This window comes from Tamandua tetradactyla, chromosome 6 (assembly GCF_023851605.1).
Source record: "Tamandua tetradactyla isolate mTamTet1 chromosome 6, mTamTet1.pri, whole genome shotgun sequence".
NCBI lineage: Eukaryota > Metazoa > Chordata > Mammalia > Pilosa > Myrmecophagidae > Tamandua > Tamandua tetradactyla.
Genome location: NC_135332.1, coordinates 20214352 through 20238892, shown reverse-complemented (window position 1 = coordinate 20238892; position 24541 = coordinate 20214352). Strand labels below are relative to the sequence as shown.

General features: G+C 38.2%; 1 long non-coding RNA gene across 1 annotated transcript in view; it reads left to right on the top strand.

Moving 5' to 3' along the window:
* The window catches only part of LOC143685844 (uncharacterized), a 39142-nt gene that overhangs the window by 4771 nt on the left and 9830 nt on the right, over window positions 1–24541 (top strand). The window contains exons 2-3 of the long non-coding RNA XR_013176773.1: window positions 3619–3686; window positions 18640–18715. This is a non-coding gene — a long non-coding RNA (uncharacterized LOC143685844). The remainder of the gene's footprint in view (window positions 1–3618; window positions 3687–18639; window positions 18716–24541) is intronic.

The following is a 24541-nucleotide window of genomic DNA, read 5'->3' as shown; positions in this document are numbered from 1 at the left end:
TATTCAAATCTTTAGCCCATTTTTTTTTGTGTGTGTGCTGTATGGCAGGGGTAACATTTCATTCTTTTTCCATGTAAGTATCCCCTTATTGCAGCAGCACGATTTGTTGAATTTTTGTTTGGTTGGTTTTTTATTTGTTTTGTTTGTTTGTTTAGGAAGTGCACGGGCCGGGAATCAAACTCAGGTCTCCTGCAAGGCAGGCAAGAATTCTACCACTGAACTACCCTTGCACTCCCCTTTAGCCCACTTTTTAATTTGATATTTATATCCTTCTTTTTGTGCTGCAAGAATTTTTTTTAAAATTCTTTTTTAGTTTTTAAAGGCTTTTTATTGTGTAATAAAACATCTATACAAATAAAAGAAAGAAGAAGCAATAATTTTCAAAGTACACTTTCAGAGTTTGTTATGGGTTTCCATTCTTCTATTTCAGATTTTTCCTTTTAGCTGCTCCAAAACACTGGAGGCTAAAAGAAATATCAGTATAGTGATTCAACAGTCATAATTGTTTGTTAAATCATATTTTCTCTGTTATATCTCCTCCTTCTCCTTTGATCCTTCTCCATATCTATAGGGATCTTTAGGCAATGCCCATTCTGACTTTTTCATGTTGAGAAGGGGTGCTGACACCAAAGGATAGGAGAATGTAATTAATTGGTAATCTTGGAAAGGCTGGTCCCTCTGGGTTTCAGGATTTATCTGGCCTAGGAACCCTCTGGAAATTATAGGTTCCAGGAAAGCAAACTCAGTGCATGCAACTTTTATAGAGTCTCAGCTCGAGCCCTAGGTGTTCTTCAGGGTTAACAGGAATGGTTTTGGTTGGAGTTTGACAAACCATAGTAATGATCACTATCTACCTGAAACTTACATAGGAGTAGCCTCCAGAATAGCCTCTTGACTCTATTTGATCTGTCTTAGGCACTGATGCCTTTTTACACTTCTTTTCCCCTTTTTGGTCAGGTAGGTTGTGTTGATCCAGATTCATCCGTCAGAGTCATGATCCAGGTTGTCAGGGAGAGTCTCATCCCTGAATGTCATTTCCCATGTAGTGGGGAGGGTAGTGATTCTCCTTGCAGAATTGGGCTTAGAGAGAGAGAGAGAGGCCACGTTTGAGCAACAAAAGCGGTTTCTTGGAAGCAACTCTTAAGCCTTGTTATAGATAGTGTTAGCTTTTCTGTTACAGAAATAAGTTTCATAAGGGCAAGCCTCAAAATCTAGGGCTTGGCCTATTTTCTTGGGAGTCCCCAATGGTTGAGGGGGGTGGGTACCTGGGGTTTCCCAGATGGGAAAGTTTAATAGTTTTTTTTTTTTCCCCTTCAGACCCTCAAGGGACTTTACAATACTTTTTAGTTATCAGCCCACCATAGTCTGAGATATTTGTAATTACATTACAATGTGTAGACTTTCAAGGCTTCGTTCCCCGTCTGGACTCTAGGAGTTTGGGTTGTTTAAATTAGCTACCCAGACAGGTTGATTTAGATTATATGTTACAGAGAATTTAGATTCTAGACATAATAAACCTCTTTGGTCTCATACAGTAGGTGAAGGTCTAGAGTGTATATATATATGGGCATATATATATATATGCCATTTATAAAGGACTCCAATTATTTGGATTAAGTCCTATCCTGAATGTGGTAGGTCACCGTAGCTGAAGTAGCCTCATGAAAAGATCCTACTTACAGATGGTTTATATCCTCAGGAATGAGCTTTTCTGGGGTCCATACAGTGTCAAACCATCACAGGTGCCAAAATAACATTTCAAAAAATTAAATTTTAGATTTGTCTGCAAAATGGATGAGAGCTGGGCAGATTCAGGCATACAGTTTTTGCCTTAGAACCATAGTATGTTGTAGCTCTTCTTTAATTTGCCTCAACCTCTGGTCCACCTCAGTTCTGAAGTCTGAGCCAAAAAGCCTAAGAAAGACTTTAATCAGATCACATATCAGCTAGAGTGATGAGTTTAGTAATTTGGACATCTGGCCACTTAGAATTGCATAAAGGCCACCAGTTCACTTGACAAAAGCCACTGAACATCTGGCAGTTATGGAAACAGCTTTATGTATAGTTGACACTGAGTCAGATTTCAACAGCCAACCTCACATTGAAAGAGCTCCTCTGGTCCCTCCTATTATCCAGACAGGTTGGTGACATCCAGAAATATCCTCTTTAAGTAATGATTCTCTCAAAAATATATTTATTTGATACAAGTGTGAACAATATCAATCCATTGTTCACTTCTGCCTTGCTTTAAGACATGCATAAGAGTGATGTTAAAGATATTGAACAACATGTGGCTCAGGCACAAAAGTGGGGTACTATAGAGATTCTGTGTAGAGATCTTGGGGAGGAAGTCCTAGGGGTGGGGTGGGGGACAATCACGGGATTTGAGGCAGGAACTGTTTAGCAAAGGGCATGGAAGTACTGATAAGGCCATGCCTGTGTAAACCAGCTGAATATCAGCCTTGGCCATGGGTATGAAATTCCAAATGGTCACTCCCCAAAAATACATAGATGGAGGAAGATTTGCGCTCTGGTTGGGCTCAAATAGGGTAGAATGTAGGGGGAAATTTCAGAGTACATGAGGCGGTGTTATTAGTTGGTGTGAACATAACATGCGTCCAACGTTTTCTGTGTGCACCACGTGCTGTGCTGCACTTGGCTCCAGGCAAGAGATGGCCTTATTCTGGGACCTGCATTTTAGAGGTTGCTTCAGTCTCTCTCTCTCAATCTCCACCCCCCCATACACACACAATTAATTTCTTAAATATGTGTGCACCTCTAGCACTTGAGATCCCATGCTCAGTGCTGACATAGGGCACCTGAACCCCTAAACCCTAGCTCATGTGACTGTTTCCAGGCCCCTTGGAAACAATTCTTCCCGTGGTCTGCTCTATGTCCTGAAACCAATGTAGAGAAAGTTTGGGGGTTGGGTAACTGCCAGATTTAGAGATGGACATTGCTATTGAGAGCAGGGGAGTTTAAGTGGCTGAAGTGCTTAGGTAAGAGAAAAGACAAATTAATTAACTCATCAAATCCTTCCTGTCAGCATGAAGGCAATAGACTCTTACATTTATGAAGTATCATTTCCCAGTAGTGCTAAGTATCCATTTTCTTATTTCTTTTCATGTTCCAGTTGAGTTCCAATTCAAGGCTCATGAGTTGGTGCAGTATCTGCAACTGTGGCACAGAGTGGCTGAGAACTTTCAGTATAAAAAGTTCATTACTATTAAATTTGTATATATAAAAATATGCACACAAACATATATATATGTCTAGCCATAATGTAGAACTGTGACACTGGATCCTAACATTGGCAACCAGATGGATTATAATTATAAATAGTTTTATCTTTATAAAACACTTAATAAAATTTAATTAAAATTTCAAAGTGTTAAATTACAAGTTTCAGCATTACTTAAACAAATGAATTTGAATTTTTGATATTCTTAATTATAATTTTCATTCTGCCTTTTAAGTTTAATAAATAATTTTGAATATTTTAGAAGAAAAATAGCTTTAGGAAAATCATTTTAACTTTAATATTTAATTATATTCTAATGAAAATATATTCAAATTTGCATACCAAATACAATTCTATTCTATTTTTTAATCTTTTAGGTCACTATTGTCCATTACATAGAAATCTTGAATATAACAACATCTTTAGTAATTATTCTGAAATCAAGGTAAGAAAAATAAATTTTATGGTCTAAATTTAAATTTTTATGAATTTTGTATGTTCTTATTTTGTACTCATGCAAATATTGCCAGCCCAGCAATGGATGACCTCAACATGTGCAATAATAATTACATTCAGTTGCCTTTGATATTATGCAGAATTTCAGTCCTATTAAAAACCAAGGCTTTTTGCATATTTTTCCATTTTGTCATTACAAAAGGCTATTTATCAAGGTAGAAAAAGACATTTTATTTAATAGCTTGTTAGCTTCATTTATGACTTTAAACATGTTGCCATATGATATGTGAGCCCCCACTGGAACTCTTTCCATCAGGCCCCACAAACAGTAAGTGTGGGCCTAATAGAAAGGCAAAGTAAAATTCCTGAACCGTGATGAAATTTTGAGGCCTCTGCCAATAGTGAGCATTTGTCTTCTGCTTCCTCATATTTTCTCAAGTGCTTGAACTTGGACAGACCTTTTGACATCTTTCTGGCTTGCTTCCCCCTCCTGCCACACCAAATAACACCTTAGCCTTGGCTCAGCAAGATGGCAAGCATTTAATGGTGTGCCTGCTATAAGCAACAGTTGCACTGCAGGTCCACAAGGGCAGGCAAAGTTCTGTACATTTTGCCAAAAAAAAAGGATTACAACCTAGAGACTCAATCTGAAATACATCATACCCAAATTATTTCTAAAGAATAATTTAATATTTTATGTAACATCACATTTTTGAAATTATGGTAATGACACCTGGAATCATATTCTTTCAGAGGCAAATGTCATATTACGTTTTTAGGGCATTACGTCAATTTAGTATTTCACGTATTATTAATAATGCCTCATTACATAAAATTATTACTAAACTGGTAATTAAGTAGATGTGAAGGATCCATATGCTAAACTGCTCACAACATTTCAATTATGAATTTCACATCAGATGTCTTCTAGTGTACATTAACAACATTAACGAGCAATCTCTTTGCCAGAACCACCCAAATGTACTCTGCTTTGTAGCATGTGATATTGGCATAAAGTAATTTTGTACATTTTCCTGAATTTGAGGAAATTAGAAATAGAAGCAGCAGATGAAGCAGCTAGTTCTCTCTCTGGGTAGTAGTAAAGCATTTGTTGATGCTGTAATTAACTCTCTCTTGAATATGTAAAGCCTTGGGGGTGCCATTTATGCTTCTTGGTTGACTAAATAATTGTTTTCTTGTTCTTTGATTTGCATGTTTGCCCCAAATAAACAAGCAATAAACAACAGTGATTTTATTGTTTCTAGTATTATGTTCTGTGCTGACTTTTGTCTCACTGATTCTATCTTTGCATTATTTATAAACCCAAGTGGTGGGAAAGTCAGGTATTTCTGCCCAGGAACTGTCCTTGCACACATGCAATGATGCCTTAAAGAAAGGGTTGGTACACATCACTCCAAAGTGAGACTGTATTGCCCAAGGAAAGAATATGTGATGTGAAACAGAATAGCACAAAAGATCATTTGGACCTTGTAGTGGGTTGCATAGTGAATCCCACCCCACCCCCAAACCTCTGAATGTGATCTTTTTTTAGAAACAAGGTATTTGCAGATTTAATTAGATAATGATCTTGAGATGAAATCATCCTGGATTCAATTTGGGTCCTAAATCCAGTGACTGGTGTCTTTATAAAAAGAGAAGAGGACATAGTGAGGGAGACAAAGAAATCAGCCCTGTGAAGATGAAGACAGATAAGCCAAGGAACACCAAGGCATGCCAGAGGCCATGAGAAGCCAGTGAGTGGCAAGGAAATATTCTTTCCTAAAGCCCTCAGAGGGATCATGGCCCCCCAGCACCTTGATTTTGTTTAGCCTCTGCAACAGTGAAACAATTAATTTTTGTTGTTTTAAGTGTATGGTAATTTATTATTGCAGACTTGGGAAACTAATACATCATCCAAAGACAGCCATGCATGGCTACAGTTCCTCCCTTAGCGCTCATGAAATAGTGAATAGTAGGGCCTCAAACACAGTCTGATCTTCGGGCCTCTTACAAGAATTAGGGGTGGACGACTTTATTAACACAGTGGAAAGGATTTGCTCTCTCATTTACTTAGCTCACTCCCCCCATGTACAGCTCCTAAGACAAGAACTCTTAGGTCTCTTCCATCCTCAAATTCCACTGCATAGCAAGATAACAGGGAAGAGCAGCTAGTTCTTAAGACACTCCCCACCAGGGTGTTGGCATTATATTGATTCCATGATTCAAGATTGGGACCCCGTAGCCCAGCTCATTTGTAACTGTCCAGATTATAAGATTGAAAAAACAAAACAAAACTTTTACTAGAATGCTAATGCATTGATTTACAACCAGGACTTCACTTGCCTTGAAAACTAGAATATTTTATCTGCCCACCATAAGTGATGTTCCAGTTCGCAAGATGCCAGAACGCAATATGCCAGAAACGGAACAGCTTTTAAAAGGGGGAGTTTATTAAGCTGCAAGTTTACAGTACTAAGGCCATGAAAATGTCCAAATTAAAGGCAACAAGAGGTTACCTTCACTCAAGAAAGGCCGACAAAATTTGGGGTTTCTTTCTCTGCTGGAAGGGCACATGGTGAAGTCTGCTAGCTTTCTCTCCCAGCTCCTTGTTTCATGAAGCTCCCCCAGGGGTGTTTTCCTTCTCTATCTCTAAAGGTCTCTGGATAATAGGCTCTAAAGCTTTTCCCAAAATGGTTCCCTCTCAAAGGGCTCTGGTAAGCAACCCCACTTTGAATGGGTGGAGATGCATTTCCTTGGAAACCATCTAATCAAAAGTTACCACCCACAATTGGGTGGGTCACATCTCCATGGAAACAATAAAAAAGATCCCACCCAGCAAGACTGAATGAGAATTAAAGAACTTGGCTTTCCTAGGGTACACAACAGATTCAAATGGCACAGATGTTATCCCTGAATCTCTTTGCTTTTTTATTTTATGTTTTTGAGACTTATCCATGTTGATACATATTGGCCTAATATAGAGAGGGATTTTAGAGATCATGAAAAAGTGAAAATTGACAATGTGAAAATGCAAGAAAGAGAACAGGCTCTTAGATGACCACCAGATTTCTGGCTAGGGTGTTCACGTGAATTATAGACTAGGACAAGGGAAAAGACAAAACGAACAAGTTGGAGGTGGAGAGGTCTGGAAGGTAATGATCTCAGTTTTGGGGGTGGGGATGCTTACTTATTGGTGCCATACTGATGGAGCATGCCCTCTGGGAGGCTGGGATTAGGGATTGCCCAAGAGCATGATCTGGTCTTGAGATAAAGCTGTACCACTTATTATGCACCCACAGTTACAAGGATTGCTCAGGAAATGCATGCTGAGTGAGAAGAGACCACAGACAGAACTCTAAACCACAAATACCAACAGTTGAGGACCAACAAACAGGGCTTTTCTTGTTTATTCTTTTACAGCTTTCTAAGGTCGAGTCTTTCCTTTAGATTTAAGCCAACAACCATAGCAATTGGCTCTAAAGGCGATTTCATGTCAATTAAAAAATAATAAAACAATATTTAAAGACAGAAACCTTTAATTTTCTAATGAAAGAAGTGGTGCTTTCTAATCTGTGAATAGATTAGGAAGAGGAAATAAACTATTTAGCTGTCTGAAGCAGCATCTGCTTCTTTTGCGTTCAGGGGATCTCCAGAGGGTGGGTTGTAAATAAAGAACATGGACAGTTTTCTTACATTTTCCAAACACATTGTTGTCTATTTTTATTCTACACATAGTTTCCCCCAGTTAGAAATGCATGAGTAATCCTTATTCTAACGCAAGGATATTCTGAAAGCCCTTCGCTGTCAGATGCTGGCCACAGACACCAAAGAATGGGATGCTGCTGGTTGCTGGCACCTGGCGTATCATTCCCCAGATCATACACTCCTATCAATACAGCCTTTTTGAGCCTGCATCCATATTTACATTATTTATTTATAAAGTATATACCGGTGCCATGAAACTAGTAAATCATATGTATTATAAAACATACCCCAGAGTAGAAAATGATAGGTAATAAATATAAATAGATGTCCTAATATTACTCTTGCACCCTCCCCCCATAGATTGTCTTGTGTGCACCCAGGAGAGCTCCTCACACTTTTTTGAGTATGGTAACATATACATTACACAAAATTTCCTGTATTAACCATTTTGAATATACAATTCAGTGGCATAAATTGTTTTGATGATATTGTGCTTCCATCACCATCATCCATTGCCAAACTTTTTTCATCACCCCCAACAGAAACTCTGTACCTATTAATCAATGATAGGTTTCTGCCCTCTGCCAGCCTTTGGCAACCTCTGATCTACTTTCTGTCTCTAAGGATTTAGACCTATTCTAGATATTTCATAGAAGTGGGATGTATTAGTCAGTGCTGTCCAGGGAAACAGAGCCAACATATTTAAATTATGAGATTTTGTATAGGAATTGCCTCACACAACTGTAGAGATTGGCAAATCTGAATTCCATAGGGCAGTAGGGCAGGACACAAGTTGGGAATTCTGGACCATGCACCTAAAAAAAAGAAAAAGCAGAAATTAAATCCACGTTCAGGCAGTGTTTGCTTAATAAATAACTGACACAATAACCTACCCAAGTTGACACATGAACTTAACCATCACATGGATTTATACAGACTGTGTCCTTTTCTGACTTATTTCACTTAACATGATGTCTTCAACATTCATCTATGTTGTAACATGTATTAGACCTTCATTCCTTTTTATGGCTTAATAATATTCCATCATGTGTGTATATCACATTTTGTTTACCCATTCATCTGTTGATGGACAGTCTCCCTCACTTTTTTGTACTTAACATAAATACAATCTTTTTAAAAAATGCAATTTTACTGAGATATATCCCTACACCAAGTAATCCTCTCAAAGTATACAATCAGTCTCACCACATCATCATATAGTTGTGCATTCATCAACACCATGAAATTTAGAACATTTCCATTACTCCAAGAAAAAGTTAAAAAATAAAAAAGAACACCCAAAACATCCCATATCTTTATCCCCCGTATTATTTATTTATTCATTTAGTCTTTCTCTTGTTACTCACCTGTCTGTACACTGATAAAGGGAGTGTCAGTCACAGGGTTTTCACAATGACCTGGTCACACCATAAGAGCTATATAGTTATATAATCATCATCAAGAATCCAGTCTACAGGATTACAGTTCATCAGTTTTAGGTATTTCCTTCTAGCTTTTCTAATACACTAGAAACTAAAAAGGAATATCTATTCAATGCATAAGAATAATCCCTAGAATGATCTCTTGACTCTATTTGAAATCTCTCAGCTACTGAAATTTTGCTTTGTTTCATTCCTTTTCCTCTTTTTTGGTCAGGAAGGAATCTCAATTGCATGATGCCAGGACCTGACTCATCCCTGGGAGTCATGTCCCACATTGCCAGAGAGACACACACCCCAGGAGTCATGTCCCACATACTCCCTCAGTTTTGTTTTTATATTTTTTCATGGGCAGGCACCAGGAATTGAGCCCAAGTCTCCAGAATGGCAGGTGAGAACTCTGCCTGCTGAGCCACCATGGCCTGCCCACTCCCTCACTCTTGAACATTTAATAATTAAGACAGATTGCCTGACTTTCTCCTTCATGTGGGAAAACATGCTTCAAATTGTCATTATTCTGAAAGTTGCATTGGTTACAATTTTTCAAAGATATTTAGCACACACAAAAATGCAAAGTGAGAGATATCTAAGAATATATGTATCTATTGCCAATGCCTAGATGTTTGATAAATATTCACTAAATAATTTTCCTTAAAAGATTAATATAAAGGTATATTGATGAATAAAAAGGCATGTGGGTATGTGGATGCATAAAAGGATGAATGGATAGAAGTTATTGATTGGTTGATGAATGGATGGATGGATGGATGGTTGGGTGGGTGGTTGGATAGCTGAACAGGTGTATGGATAAATGGATAAGTAGACAGGTGGATGGATGGATGGATGGATGGATGGATGGTTGGATGGATAGATGGATAGGTGAACAGATGGATACGGATGGGTGGCTAGGTGGATGGTTGGATGGTTACATGGGTGAGTAAATGAATGGATGGATAACAGGTGAATAGGTGGGCAAGTGGATGGAAGAATGCTAGGTACATAAGTGGGTGAATGGATGATTGATGGGAAGGGATGAAGAGGTGGTAGATGAATAGATGGATGTGTAGATGGGTGGGTGGGTAGCTAAATGCAGGAATGAAGAATGATCTCAACCATCAAGTTGTTAATCAGTGTATACACCAAAAACATAGCTTACTTCTGTTAAGATAATACAGAACTATTAGGCCCTTGAAAAAATTCACAATGCCTGGACAACCAGAAAGAGAAACAATAAGCATGCCCCTTGTGTGCTGCATCCTGCCAGAGCTTGAGAAATAGAGAGCATGCTGTCGTTTCAGGCTAGAGGTCACTGGATACAAATTGGTGGGCTCTCTGGCCACCAAGCGGCATTGCACTGCAATAATCAAATCTATATTTTATTACCTTTTTTAAGAAAACATTTCCTATATAGTAAAACTATGCCTTTCATTCTTCAGAATTTGTATCTTAAACAAATTGAGGGCACTGTGGAAGATATGCTTAAAACAAAAATTGCCAAAAGAGGAACATAAAGGAGGCAAGCCCAGACTCCCTGCCTTTCTAGGCAATCTGCACAAAACTGTACCTTCAGACAGAAGGATGAGAAGACTGATGATACCAAATCTGACCTTGCTTCAAAACCATGGGATTTCCCTCACTCCATATCCCGGTTGGTCAGCAAATAAGAGACTACGATATTCAGCTCGTGTCAACTGTAGAATTGAATGTAACCCTTGCTTTTGTGTATAGGCTACTGTGGTTTTGTTTTTTTTTTAATCACTAACCATTCTTAGCTATCCCTAACCCTTGCCAACCACTAGTCTGTTCTTTACTCTTTAACCTTTTCATTTAGAGAAGATTATATAAATGATATTCTGTAGTATGTGACCTTTTGAGAGTGACTTTTTTCATTTAGCGTAATGCCCTGGAGATTATCCAAGTTGTTGTAAGTATCAATAGTTGGTTCCTTTTTATTTCTGAGTAGCAGTCCATGGTATGGCTGTTCCATAGTTTATTTACCCACTCACTTATTGTAGGACATTTTTTTTATCTCCTGTTTGGGGCTATTGCAAAGCAAGCTGCTACAAACCATTGGGTATGGATGTTTGTGTGGATGTAAATTTTCATTTCTCTGGGATAAATATTCAGGAATGCAATTGTTGGATCATTTGTGTTCTATTTTGCTAGCTGCCAGAATGCAATATACCAGAAATGGAATGGCCTTTTTTTTTTTCATTTCTTAGAACAGATTTATTTTACTTTATTTTTTAAACTTTTTTTATTAATTAAAAAAATTAACAAACAAAACATTAAGAGATCATTCCATTCTACATATACAATCGGTAATTCTTAATATCATCACATAGTTGCATATTCATCATTTCTTAGAACATTTGCATCAATTTAGAAAAAGAAATAAAAAGACAACAGAAAAAGAAATAAAACGATAACAGAGAAAAAAAAGATTATACATACCATACCCCTTACCCCTCGCTTTCATTTACCACTAACATTTCAAACTAAATTTATTTTAACATTTGTTCCCCCTATTATTTATTTTTATTCCATATGTTCTACTCTTCTGCTCTTTATTCCATATGTTCTACTCTTCTGAAGAGTAGAACATATGGAATAAAATATAATATATTTTATATATTATAGACATATTATAGATATAGTAGCTAAAAGGAGCATCAGACACAAGGTTTTCACATTCGCAGAGTCTCATTGTGAAAGCTATATCATTGTTCAATCATCATCAAGAAACATGGCTACTGGAACACAGCTCTACATTTTCAGGCAGTTCCCTCCAGCCTCTCCACTACATCTTGAACAACAAGGTGATATCTACTTAGTGCATGAGAATAACCTCCAGGATAACCTCTCGACTCTGTTTGGAATCTCTCAGCCATTGACACTTAGTCTCATTTCACTCTTCCCCCTTTGGTCGAGAAGGTTCTCTCAATCCCTTGATGTTAATTCTCAGCTCATTCTAGGGTTTTTTCTCAGTCCCTTGATGCTGAGTCTCAGCTTATTCCAGGATCTCTGTCCCATGTTGCCAGGAAGGTCCACACCCCTGGGAGTCATGTCCCACGCAGAGAGGGGAAGGGTGGTGAGACTGCTTGTTGTGTTGGCTGGAGAGAGAGGCCACATCTGAGCAACAAAAGAGGCTCTCTTGGGGGTGACTCTTAGGCCTAAATTTTAAGTAGACTTGACCTATCCTTTGTGGGGTTAAGTTTCATGTGAACAAACCCCAAGCCTGGGGGCTCAGCCTATAGCTTTGGTTGTCCACACTGCTTGTGAGAATATCAAGAATTCAACTTGGGGAAGTTGAATTTCTCCCCACTCTCACCATTCCCCAAAGGGGGCTTGCAAATACTTTTCCAGTCACTGATCAAATCACTCTGGGATTCATCGGGGCATCACTCTGGACAAACCAACAAAATCTCATATGCTACCTGAGATTCCAAGTACTTATGACATTCACTCAAACTATCTACATGAGTTATATTAGGAAATGCTCTAGTCAAAATATAAATTTTGTAACAAATAAACATTTTTTGCTTTAGTCTCACACATAAGGTGACATTTTAAAGTATTAATTATCATCTATTTTCAACACCCTGCAATAATGACATTCCTTTGTTCTTCCTCAGGCAAAAACATTTCTTAAATTTGTACATTGTACATTTCACTATTATTATACACTCTAGGCATTCCTAGATTATACCATCTCGATCTTTACCATCTATCTTTCTTTCTGATTTCATTTATGTCCCCAGTCCTCCTCCCTCTATCATTCTCACATGCAGGTTCATTCAGTGTTTTAATATAATTACATTACTGTTAGGTAGTATTGTGCTGTCCATATCTGAGATTTTATATTCAGTCCTGTTGCACAATCTGTATCCCTTCAGCTCCAATCACCCAATATCTCACCCTATTTCTATCTCCTGATGGTCTCTGTTACCAAGGAAATATTCTAAGTTTATTCACTAACGTCAGTTCATGTCAGTGAGACCATACAGTATTTGTCCTTTTGTTTCTGGCTAATCACACTCAGCATAATGTCCTTAAGGTCCATTCATGTTGTTACATACTTCATAACTTTATTCTGTCTTATAGCTGCATAATATTCCATCTTATGTAAATGTCACAGTTTGTTTAGTCAACTGTCTGTTGATGGACATTTTGACTGTTTCCATCACTTGGTAATTGTTAATAATGCTGCTATAAACATGTAAATGTCCATTTGTGTCCTTGGCCTCGTGACCTTTGAGTAGAGACAGCATATACATGGGTCCTGTTTTTTAAACCATTCTGCCAGACTATGTCTTTTGATTGGAGAGTTTAATCCATTAACATTCAGTGTTATCACTGTATGGGTAGTACTTTCTTCTACTATTTTGCCTTCTGGATTTTATATGTCATATCTAATTTTTCTTCCTTTTACCTTTACTCATAGTCTTCCTTTCTACACTCTTCTCCACACCTCTCTCTTCTGTCTTCGTATCTGTCTCTAGTGTTCCCTTTAGTATTTCTTGCAGAGCTGGTCTCTTGGTCACAAATTCTCTCAGTGATTTTTTGTCTGAAAGTGTTTTCATTTCTCCCTCATTTTTGAAGGACAATTTTGCTGGATATAGAATTCTTGGTTGGCAGTTTTTCTCTTTTAATAATTTAAATATATTATCCCACTGTCTTCTCGCCTCCATGGTTTCTGCTGAGAGATCTGCGCATAGTCTTATTGGGCTTCCCTTGTATGTGATGGATTGCTTTTCTCTTGCTGCTTTCAAGATCCTCTCTTTCTCTTTGACCTTGGACATTCTGATTATTAAATGTCTTGGAGTATGTCTATTTGGATCTGTTCTCTTTGGGGTATGCTGCACTTCTTGGATCTGTAATTTTAAGTCTTTCATAAGAGTTGGGAAATTTTCAGTGATAATTTCCTCCATTAGTTTTTCTCCTCCTTTTCCATTCTCTTCTCCTTCTGGGACACCCACAACACATATATTCATGTGCTTCATATTGTCTTTCAATTCCCTGAGTCTCTGCTCATATTTTTCCATTTTTTTCCCTATAGTTTCTGTTTCTTGTTGGATTTCAGATGTTCTGTCCTCCGGTTCATTAATCCTATGTTCTGCCTCTCGAAATCTACCATTGTAGGTTTCCATTGTTTTTTTCATCTCTTCTACTGTGTCTTTCATTCCCATAAGTTCTGTGATTTGTTTTTTCAGACTTTCAGTTTCTTCTTTTTGTTCCTTCCTTGCCTTTTTTATATCCTCCCTCAATTCATTGATTTGGTTTTTGATGAGGTTTTCCATGTCTGTTCGTATATTCTGAATTAGTTGTTTCAGCTCCTGTATGTCATTTGAATTGTTGGTTTGTTCCTTTGACTGGGCTGTATCTTCAATTTCCTTAGTGTGATTTGTTATTTTTTGCTGGCGTCTAGGCATTTAATTACCTTAATTAGTTTATTCTGGAGATTGCTTTCACTTCTTTTATCTAGGGTTTTCTTGCTGGATGAATTTGTTGTCTATCTGTTCTTTGACATTCTGTTCAGCTTTATCTGAACCTTTAGCTTAGGTTTTGTTTAACAGAGGAGAATTTTTCAGTTCTTGTTTTCTTGTTTCTTGCCCTGCTTGTGTGGTACCTTTCCCCCACACACACTTAGGAGGGTCTGCTTAGATATTATAGATCCCAGCCAGATTTTCCCAGACCAAACTGGCCTCCTATCAGGAGGAAAGAGTCACCTGCGTCGGTTTTCCCTGAGCATGAGACCCAGCAGGTTGAAAAACTTTCCTGTGAAGTCTCTGGACTCTGTTTTTCTTATCCTGCCCAGTATGTGGCGCTTGTCTCACTGCAGGTCCCACCAGCATAAGATGATGCGGTACCTTTAACTTTGGCTGGGGGTTTGTTGGAGACAGAGAAGAGGTTGTAGGCTGGTTTTAATGGCTTCAAATTACCAAGCACTGGTCTGAATTCCTTGATGGAGGGTGGAATGGCTTTTAAAAAGGGGAATTTAGTAAGTTGCTAGTTTACAGTTCTAAGACTGAGAAAATGTCCCAATTAAAGCAAGTCTATATAAATGTCCAATCAAAGGCATCCAAAGAAAGATGCCTTGGTTCAAGAAGGCTGATGAAGTTCAGGGTTTCCACTTTCAAGTGAGAAGGCACATGGTGAACACAGTCAGGGCTTCTCTCTCATCTGGAAGGGGACATAGTGAACATGTCATCACCTGTTAGCTTTCTCTCCTGGCTTCCTGTTTCATGAAGCTCCCTGGGAGACATTTTCCTTCTTCATCTCCAAAGCACTGGTTAGCAGACTCTCTGCTTCATGGTGCTACAGCATTCTCTGCTCTCTCTGGATCTCCTTCATTCTCCAAAATGTTTCCTCTTTTATAGGGCTCCAGAAACTTATCAAGACCCACCCGAATGGGTGGAGACATATCATCACCTAACCCAGCTTAACAACCACTCTTGATTAAATCACATCTTCAGGGAGATGATCTGATTACAGTTTCAAACACACAGTATTGAATAGGGATCATTCTACCTTTATGAAATGGGATTTAGATGAAAACATGGCTTTTCTAGGGCACATACATCCTTTCAAATCAGCACAATATGCTAAGTGTACATTTAATATGATTAGAAACTGCCGAACTTCCATTTCCACCAGCAATGTAAGAGATGTTCAGTTTTAACTAACATCTAAGGGAGCTAACTCATCTGCACACTGCCTCTCTCCCTGCTTCATAACTTCTCAGCAACAACTGGAAACCTTAGAAAACACTGATCCTGAACATAAGTTCAAGTAAAACAGCATTTTCTTCTTAAGTAATTATTATTTATGAGTGAATGATTTTCTTAACTGTACCCTCTGCATTTTCTTTTAACATGTCTAGTACTTTTGAGTCAAGGTTAGTATATATATATTAGTATATATATATATATTTTTTTGTATATATATATTAGTATATATATATATATATTTTTTTTTTGTATGCTGTATGGTGGGGGTCACATTTTATTCTTTTTCCACGTGAGTATCCCCTTATTGCAGCACCATTTGTTGAATTGTTTGCCTTTGTTTTGTTTTTTGTTTGTTTTGGGGAAGTGCATGGGCGGTGAATCAAACCTGAGTCTCCCACATGGCAGGCAGGAAGTCTACCACTGAACTACCCTCACACCCCCAGTATATATATAGTTTTAAAGCAGTTTACTGAGATATATTCACACACCATACATCATTCAAAGTGTACAATCCACGGCTCACAGTATATTCACAAAGTTGTATATTCATCACCACAATCAATTTTAGAATATTTTCATTACTGCAAAAAGAAAAACCCCATAATCCTAACACCCCCTTATTATTGCACTTAGAATTGGTGTGGTACCTTCCTTACAACCAATGAAAGAATTCTAAAAAGTTACTGCTAACATGGTCCATAGTTTGCATCAGGTGTATTTTGCCCCTTATGCCACCCTATTGTTAACACCTTGTAATAGTGCCGTCCCTTATTCTAGCTCATGAAAGAACATTCTTATACTTGTTCTGTTAACCCCAGTCATCATCCACAAAATTTGCTATGTTATAAAGTCCCATGTTTTATCCTCTTAACTTTCCTTCTAGTGACATACACTAAACTTCCCCTTTCAACCACAATCATATACATGCTTGAGTGCTGTTAATTACATTGGCAATAATGTGCCACCATCATCTCTAACCATCTCCAAACATTTACAGTCAACCTAGTTAAAAGCTCTGCACAAATTAAGCATTAGCTCCCCATTGTCTACCTTCATTCTTTCTCCTGGTAACCTATATTCTAGATTTTAACTCTATGCATTTGCTTTGTATAATCAGAACACATTAGAAAGAGCATACCATATTTGTCCTTTTGTCTCTGGCTTATTTCAGTAAATATAATGTCCTCAGGGTTCATCCATGTTGTCACATGCATCAGGACTTCATTCCTTCTCACAGTTGAATAATATTCCATCATATGTATGCATCACATTTTGTTTATCCATTGATCAATTGATGGACACTTGGGTTGCTTCCATCTTTTGGCAATTGTGTTTAATGCTGCAATGAACATCAGTGTGCAAATGTTTATTTTCATCCCTGCTTTCAGTTCTTCTGGGTAAATACCTAGTAGCGAGATTGCCAGATAATATGGCAGTTCTATGATTAGCATCCTGAGGATCTGCCAAACATCTTCCACAGGAGTTACACCATTTTACATTCCCACCAGAAATGAGTGTTCCTATTTCCCCACATCTTCTTCAACACTTGTAATTTTCTATTTTTTTTTAAATAGTGGTTTTAATAGTGGTCATTCTAGAGGGTTTGAAATGATATCTCATTGTGGTTTTGATTTGCATTTCTCTAATAGCTAGTGAAACTGAGGATCTTTTTATCCATTTGTATTTCCATGTGCTTTTTATCCATTGTATTTCCTCTTTGGAAAAATGTCTATTAGATTTTTTTGCCCATTTTGCAATTGAGTTTGTGTTTTTTATTGTTGTGTTGCAGGGTTTCTTTATATATTCTGGATAGTAAACCTTTATCAGAGATGTGGTTTCCAAATATTTTCTCCCATTGAGTAGGCATTTTTTCACTTTCTTGACAAAGTCCTTTGAAGCATGAAAGTATCTAATTTTGAGGAGGTCCCCATTTATCTATTTTTTCTTTCATTGCTTGTGCTTTGTGTTTAAAGTCTAAGAAATCATTGCTTAAGGTAGTGTTTTTCTTTTCTCTCAAAGGAAACAGCCTTATCTACTTGAAATACAGTAGATTTCTCTTTAAACTCACCACTTGTCCTATTTGTCCTATTCTTAAAGCTATTTAGATTCCCTGAGTCCAATCTCTTGATATCATGATAATGTTAATACTATTCTTTATTCTTTCTTTTTCTTCTAAAACATCAAATGCTTAGCAGCTTGAAAGAAAAATTTACGAGGAGATATTATTTTTATTTATTTCTATCAAATTTACTTTTAAACAATGAACTAAAATTCCAGAAACTGAACTTGACACTCTTCAGGAAACAAAGACTTCAAGTGCAAGGACTCATTGCAGTTAAAATAAGAGCTCAGAAACCTTCATTCTTCTGAATTTGATTGAGTGTAAAGTTTCAGTGCTTTTCCTTCTTCCTAGAAGTGAGATGCATGCAGTTTTCTTCTCAACCCCAGTTCCCAAAATAGGTCAAGACTAATTTCTCCATCATCTCAGCAGGCTTGGCTCATAGGCCTCAGTCACCAATAGCTGAGCTGACCCAGGGGTAGTGGGCAGTCCACAGGTGGAGCCCTACTGGATGCCAGAAACTGACATGTTTGAACCTGTGTGATTAGGAGAACTTAGGCCCTAGTGACAAACAGGTCCAGACACCTCAGGGCTCAGCAACGTGGAAGTTTATTTCTTTCTCACTTAACAGAAGATCTGAGTTGGGAGAGGGATAGGAGCCAGAGGAGATGCAGGCCATGGTGGGGCTCTGATCCATCAGCCAAGCTGATGGTGACACTGTCATCTTTAAAACTTGGCTTCAAGAGGGTAAGGGAGGGGCATTTCCATTTTAATAAGACAGAAAGGGGGAAAAGAACATGGAGGAGTGTATGACCAAGAGGCTTTCAATGAGTCAAAAGCAGGAAGTGGCGCACACCACCTGTGTTGATGTTAAATTCTAGAAACTTGTTTTCCAAGATCCTAATTCAACCATAAATTACTACAGAGGTTATGAATGTCCTTATCCTGTATTTATCTAGTGCTATAAACTTGGAAAATGTTAAAATGTATAAATATTATTTCTACTAGCCTCACAAAAGAAAGCAGCTGCATGGTATAATTCATTAATCTGAGAAGTCCACCATATTATATTTTGGAAAAAGTGGTAAGTATTACAATGGTAAGTATTTATGTTCAAACGCTCCTTTTAATGAGGATTCCACATGTTTAATGAAGTTTATGGAAACTGTGATTATGAGCATGCTATGGTGTTAATTAAAAATTACTTTAAATTTTTTAACATATTAACTCCCTAAAATATTCTGATGATAAAATTTAAGATTTAATTAAGTAGGGAGTCCATGATAGTAAAATTGATTAAGTAACTCAATGTGCATATGAGATGGAGAGAAGTCCTGGGGAAAAAGATAAATTAGAGCATTTGAATTTAGAAAGAAATTTCATCAACTCCATCAAGCAACATAAAAGTTAGAGAAAAGGCAAAGAAGTTGCTAGGATTCTGAATTACAAAAGTGAGGGATGCCATCTGTCCTGAAGTTTGATGAAGGCTCTAGAGAAGATGCACCAAGGAAAGGGAAGGTTGTTCTCAGCATCATAAGACAATATCCCAGGAACTTCATCTGGATAATATCCTCTTCACTGACCTCCTTTAGTGGCAGACCTACTGCTGAGTTAAAAATCCTTCCAAAAGCTGGGCCAGTTGGCAGACCTGTTGTGCTGCTGTGCAGGCACACAGCCACAGTCTATGTCTCTCTGGATATTAGAAGTGCCAGAGACACACCAAATTTTTCGGTTCAACTCAGATGAGGCAACTGAGGCCCAGAGAGGGAAGAGCTTTGCCCAGAGTCACACAGCAAATTGTTCCCTATGCCCTTACTTGATTTACTGGGAGCCCATTCAGCCTGTAAACACCCCTTCCAAATTTAGGAAGTAGAGTTGTACAGCTTCCTTCTACCACACAGATATTTTATTTAACACAATCATCCTAAAATAACATATTACTACTCTTTAAGCAGTTTCCCCATATAAAATACTCTTCTAGTGTCTTCTAGCCCTGAATTTTCTCACGTACATTCATATACTGTTTTGAAATCATTATCTAGTTATGCCATGAAACTTACCTGATTTTACATCTACCCATGGGCAGATACCAGGTTCTCACCTTCCTTTGACTCTTCTATCCAGAGGGCAGCAATATTAATAAGCGAATATGGCACATGAGATTCTAGGTTCCACAGGTCATAGCTATTCACACACTGCCCAGGAAGCCTCTGCATGTCTAGTTATCAAAAGTCAGAAGATGTACCATCCCCCCCCCTTTTTTTAAAGGGTTGGGTAGCTATCAAGTGCTTCTTCTACCCAACATGGCTTTGAGCTCATAGTAAAGCTATGAATTTGCCTTATGGTGTCAGTAAAGAGAGACATGTTCTTAGAAGGTGATAAAAAATAGCAAAAGTTATCTTCTAATTAAGTGGAAGGAGAGTATATGCCAAAATGATTTGCATATGAATACATTTTGAAGGAAGAAATTAATAGATTTCCTTAGGTGGAGTTTTTGTTTCTATTTTTGTTTTGCTTTATTAAATTGTACTTGAAATTTGAATCTAAATTTGAGGCTTTGCACCCAGGCTTGGCCCTAGGTTAAAGATGTGTAGTTGGCAGAACTGAATTATAGACCTTTCAGTGCTTCAAACCCTAGAAAGCAGTGCATCCTGACCTCTTCCTGCTCTCCTGGCTGTCCTCTGACTGTCCCCTCATGTCAATATTTATGCTTTGGTAATCTAGATCCTACCCTAAAACCAGTAGTGCATCTAGCTCCTAAGAAGAGAGAGGGTGACCCCCATTTCTGTTCAGTACCAAGTGTAACTCTGGCCCAGTGAGAACTGAATGAAAAGTGAAGCTCTCAGGTACCCATAAGAGAGTACAGAAACAATACCTGGGTAGGGCAGAGTTAGCTCCGAGGAGCAGCAGCAGAGACCTGCTACAGCTGAGATGCTCAGCAGGAGTTGGAGGAAGCCCAGCAAATGTCCAGTGAGAGAGTGGAGTGCCCAGCTCTTGTGAGGGCTTCTAGAAAAATCTGCTGTAGGGCAGAGAGCTGGTGACATTTGGGTATAAATATCAGTGTGACCTCGATCATGCCAACAGCCTACTGGGGGTAGTTTGCATTTGAGTTACACTATGAAATAAGGAGACTAGTTTTGAGGAAGAGATAATATGTGTGTGGGAATCCTGTGTCTTAGCATAACCTGTGGCCTCAACTGCAAAGGTGAGCTCTTTGTAAATCCTGGTAATCCTCTTCTCAGGAAAGTCTCCAGACATCATCATCTTTAGACTGTAAAAACCTCAAGGACTATGTCCTTTATGCATTCTATGAAAGTCTGACTACTAAGTTTATATCAACTATCATTGGAACTTACTAATTTATATTAATTGGGAAGAAGGTCCAAATGAATTAGCAAGACAAAAAAGGTAAATTAAACTATTTTTGTTGCACAAGTGATATTTTCCAGAATCTACTTTAATGAAGAGATAGGAATAAGTAAGTAATTAGCACATGGTCTGTTTGAAATCAAATGCTTCAGATGTTCTCCCATATGAATGAAATAGATTTCTTATAGATATTTAAAATATAACAGATTGGTTAAGATATAATTCATATGCCATCCAATTTGTCCATTGAAAGTTTACCCTTCTATAGTTTCCGTGTAATCACACAGTTTTACAACCATCACCAGAATCAATTTTAAACATTTTCATCAACCTGAAAAGAAACTTCATTCCCTTGAGCATTTGCTCCCCATTTCGCCCCCAATCCTCCATCCCTAGGTTACCACTACTCTACTTTCTATCTCTATAGATAAACTTATTCCAGGCATTTCATATCAACGGACTCATGCAATATGTGGGCTTTGGTGTCTGGCTTCTTTTATGTAGCATGATATTTTCAAGGTTCAGCCATATCGTAGCATGTATTAGTATTTCATTCCTTTTTATGGTCTAATAGTAGTCCATTGTATGGATTTGCCCAATTTTATGAAGCCACTCATCAGGCAATGGAAGTTGGGATTGTATCCGCTTTTGAACTATTATGAACAATGCTGCTGAGAACATTCATGTACAAGTGTGTGTGTGGGTGTATGTTTTCATTTGGGCATATACCTTGGAATGGAATTGCTGGGTCATATGGGAACTTTATGCTTTGCATTTTGAAGAACTGCCAAACTGTTTTCCAAAGTGGCTGCACCATTTACATTCCCCCCAGCCGGCATGCGGTTCCATTTCCCCACATCTTCATCCACACCTGTTGTGTGTTTTTTTAATCTGTGATTTTTCTTTTTAGTTTTTGTCATCTTAGGGGGTATTAAGTGCTGTCTCATGGCTTTGATTTACATTTTCCAGACAGCTAGCCTTGTGTTTGCTTAACCTTTTATTTTACCTGGGAAGTCCTTTTTAAAGAGATAGTTCAAAGAAAAAATTTCATGCTAGAGCAAATAATATTATGAGATAATTAGCCCAAATTGTCCGGGTTTACTGGAATATAAATGGGGAGGGGGAGGGGTGTTAAGGAAATCAGATTGTTGAGATTTAAGTATTTTAATTTGTAAATAAAAGTGCAACCCTTGGAATTAGTACTGTGTGACTTTCAGATGTTGAGGCATAATCACCATGAACTGAATTATCATTGCCTTCCTGCTGAGGTAGATATCTGGTGAAAAATGTACAGGATAGTTGTAAAAATCTCATTGCAAATGACCTAAACCCATTTTGAACTTGTTGTGGCAAAAGAGGGTATTTATCAGCTCATGCAATACAAGTACAAGTTCCACAGACCAAACTGCAGGAGAGACAGGTTTGCAGCTAGAAACTGGGAATAACCAGGCCGGATAGTTGAGCACAACTTGGACTTTCTCCCACCTCAGCCTCAGCATCTTTGTGCGTGTATTCATGGGTCCATGCTCCTTCACCACAGACGGGCTCCTGCGCATAGCTGCCCACAGTCCCCAAGTCTTCCAGCTGAAGTCCCCGGAAGATGCTAGGAAGGCTCTGATTGGACTGACTCAGTTCAGGTGTGAGGTGTGGGGTCATGTGAGCATATGTCAGGGCCCCAAAACCACATTGGAATGTGGGTGGGTGAGAGGGATACTGGTATTAGAAGAAGAGGGACCTTCTAGGAAGAAGACATTAGGGGGGATGATTTGAGGACTCTGCTTATAAATCTGGTCTCATACCGTTTCCAAATGTCACCCTCTTTGGTCATGTAATTGATTCCATAATTTCGATTTTCTCCACATGTCACCAGTCACTGCTCAGGTTACTCCTCAGCCACAGCACAGATCCACCAGGAAGGCAGTATAGGGTATTGGTGAAGACGGGCCTGGGTTCTGGAGGCAAATTCATACCAGGACCTTGGGTAACTTACTTCCAGTTTCTGGGCCTAAATTTACTGTTTTAATCATTAAGAGTGCTAATACAACTACCTCATAGAGCTATCATGAGGATAAGACTAACTAATGCACTAAAGCATTTAGGACAGTGTCTGGCACTGGAAACCCTCAATGAAAATTACAAGAATAACCACCATTATTTTGGCATTTGAGAAGTGTTGGTGAATGGCCAGGTGGATATTTTTATTCCAGTCACAAGGCAGCCTTAAAAAAAAAATTTTATTTCCTTTATGTTAGCTCTTAGACGTTACTTTTGCAAGCTAAAGCCAGAATGGACCTTGAACATTAACCTAATATCCGAAGAAAAAAAAATAGAAATTAGTAAAAATGGTAGGAGCAGCCTAACTCATAGATATTATCTATGTCATATACTTTATAAAAATGGTTACAGCAAAATTTCTTCTTGTCATTACATGTTTATGTAACCATGTTGCTTCATGTACCCATGCTGATTTCAATGTATTTTTAGTATGTGCAAAATGTATAATGATCTGTAAAATGAATTGTGATTTCTAAGTTTGTAACAACTCAGCATGGAGAGAAAAAAACAATTCTTTTTTGCCAAGCTCTGACAGGGCACTTGGCCCTAGAAAAATAGAGAAGGTTCTGGCTGGTGATACAACTCAAAACTCTAATGAGTTGACTGAGACAGAGGTTAAGTCTTCACATTGTCAGGTTCTATTGACTTTTCCTTAAGCCTTGCCCTTTATCCTCATCTATATTTTAATTTTTAAGAAGCTTTCAAAAGGCAGACTACCCGTTAGTGGTTCCATAGAAGATGATTTTGTTCAGCTGTTATTTCACTCTAGGCCACTATTGTCTGGCTTATATTATGCAGTGTGACAAGTGCTCTATAGAGAAAATGAAAGGTTTTAGCACAAGAAAAACTTACATCACAAAGATAGAGCATTTTGAAATGGTCCTATGAGAGGGCCAAAATGCCTGTGTAGTTGAACAAGAGGAAGAAAGCTGCTATTTCTCGGAGGGAGCTCTGGGGGGCAAGGAGAGGAGGAGAGTGAGCAGGTGCTTCAAAAGTGTCTCCTTGTCAACAACTTGAAATACATTATGTTGAATAATGGCTTTTAAGACACTGATGGATGTTAGAAGAGGCAGTGCAAAAGTGAGCTCTTTAAACTTGTAGAGAACGAAGCCAAGGGGTGTGCTATTTGAAAGGATTAAGTAACCTAAAAAGGCCATGTTTTAATCCTGATCCAATTTTGTGGGAGCAACCCTTTCTTTTAATCCCTATTCAATAGCATAGATTGGCATCTTTTGATTAGATTATCTCCATGGAGATGTGACACGCCCAACTGTGGGTATTAACTTTTTTATTAGATGGAGATGTGACTCCACCCATTCCAGGTGGATCTTGATTAGTTTACTAGAATTTTTTAAAAGAGGAAGCATTTTGGAGAGTCCTTTTTTTGAGCCACAACAGAATCATGAAAACCACAAGAGCCCACGTGGCCAGAGACCTTTGGAGATGAAGAAGGAAAATGCCCCCCCCCGGGGGAGCGTCATGAAAC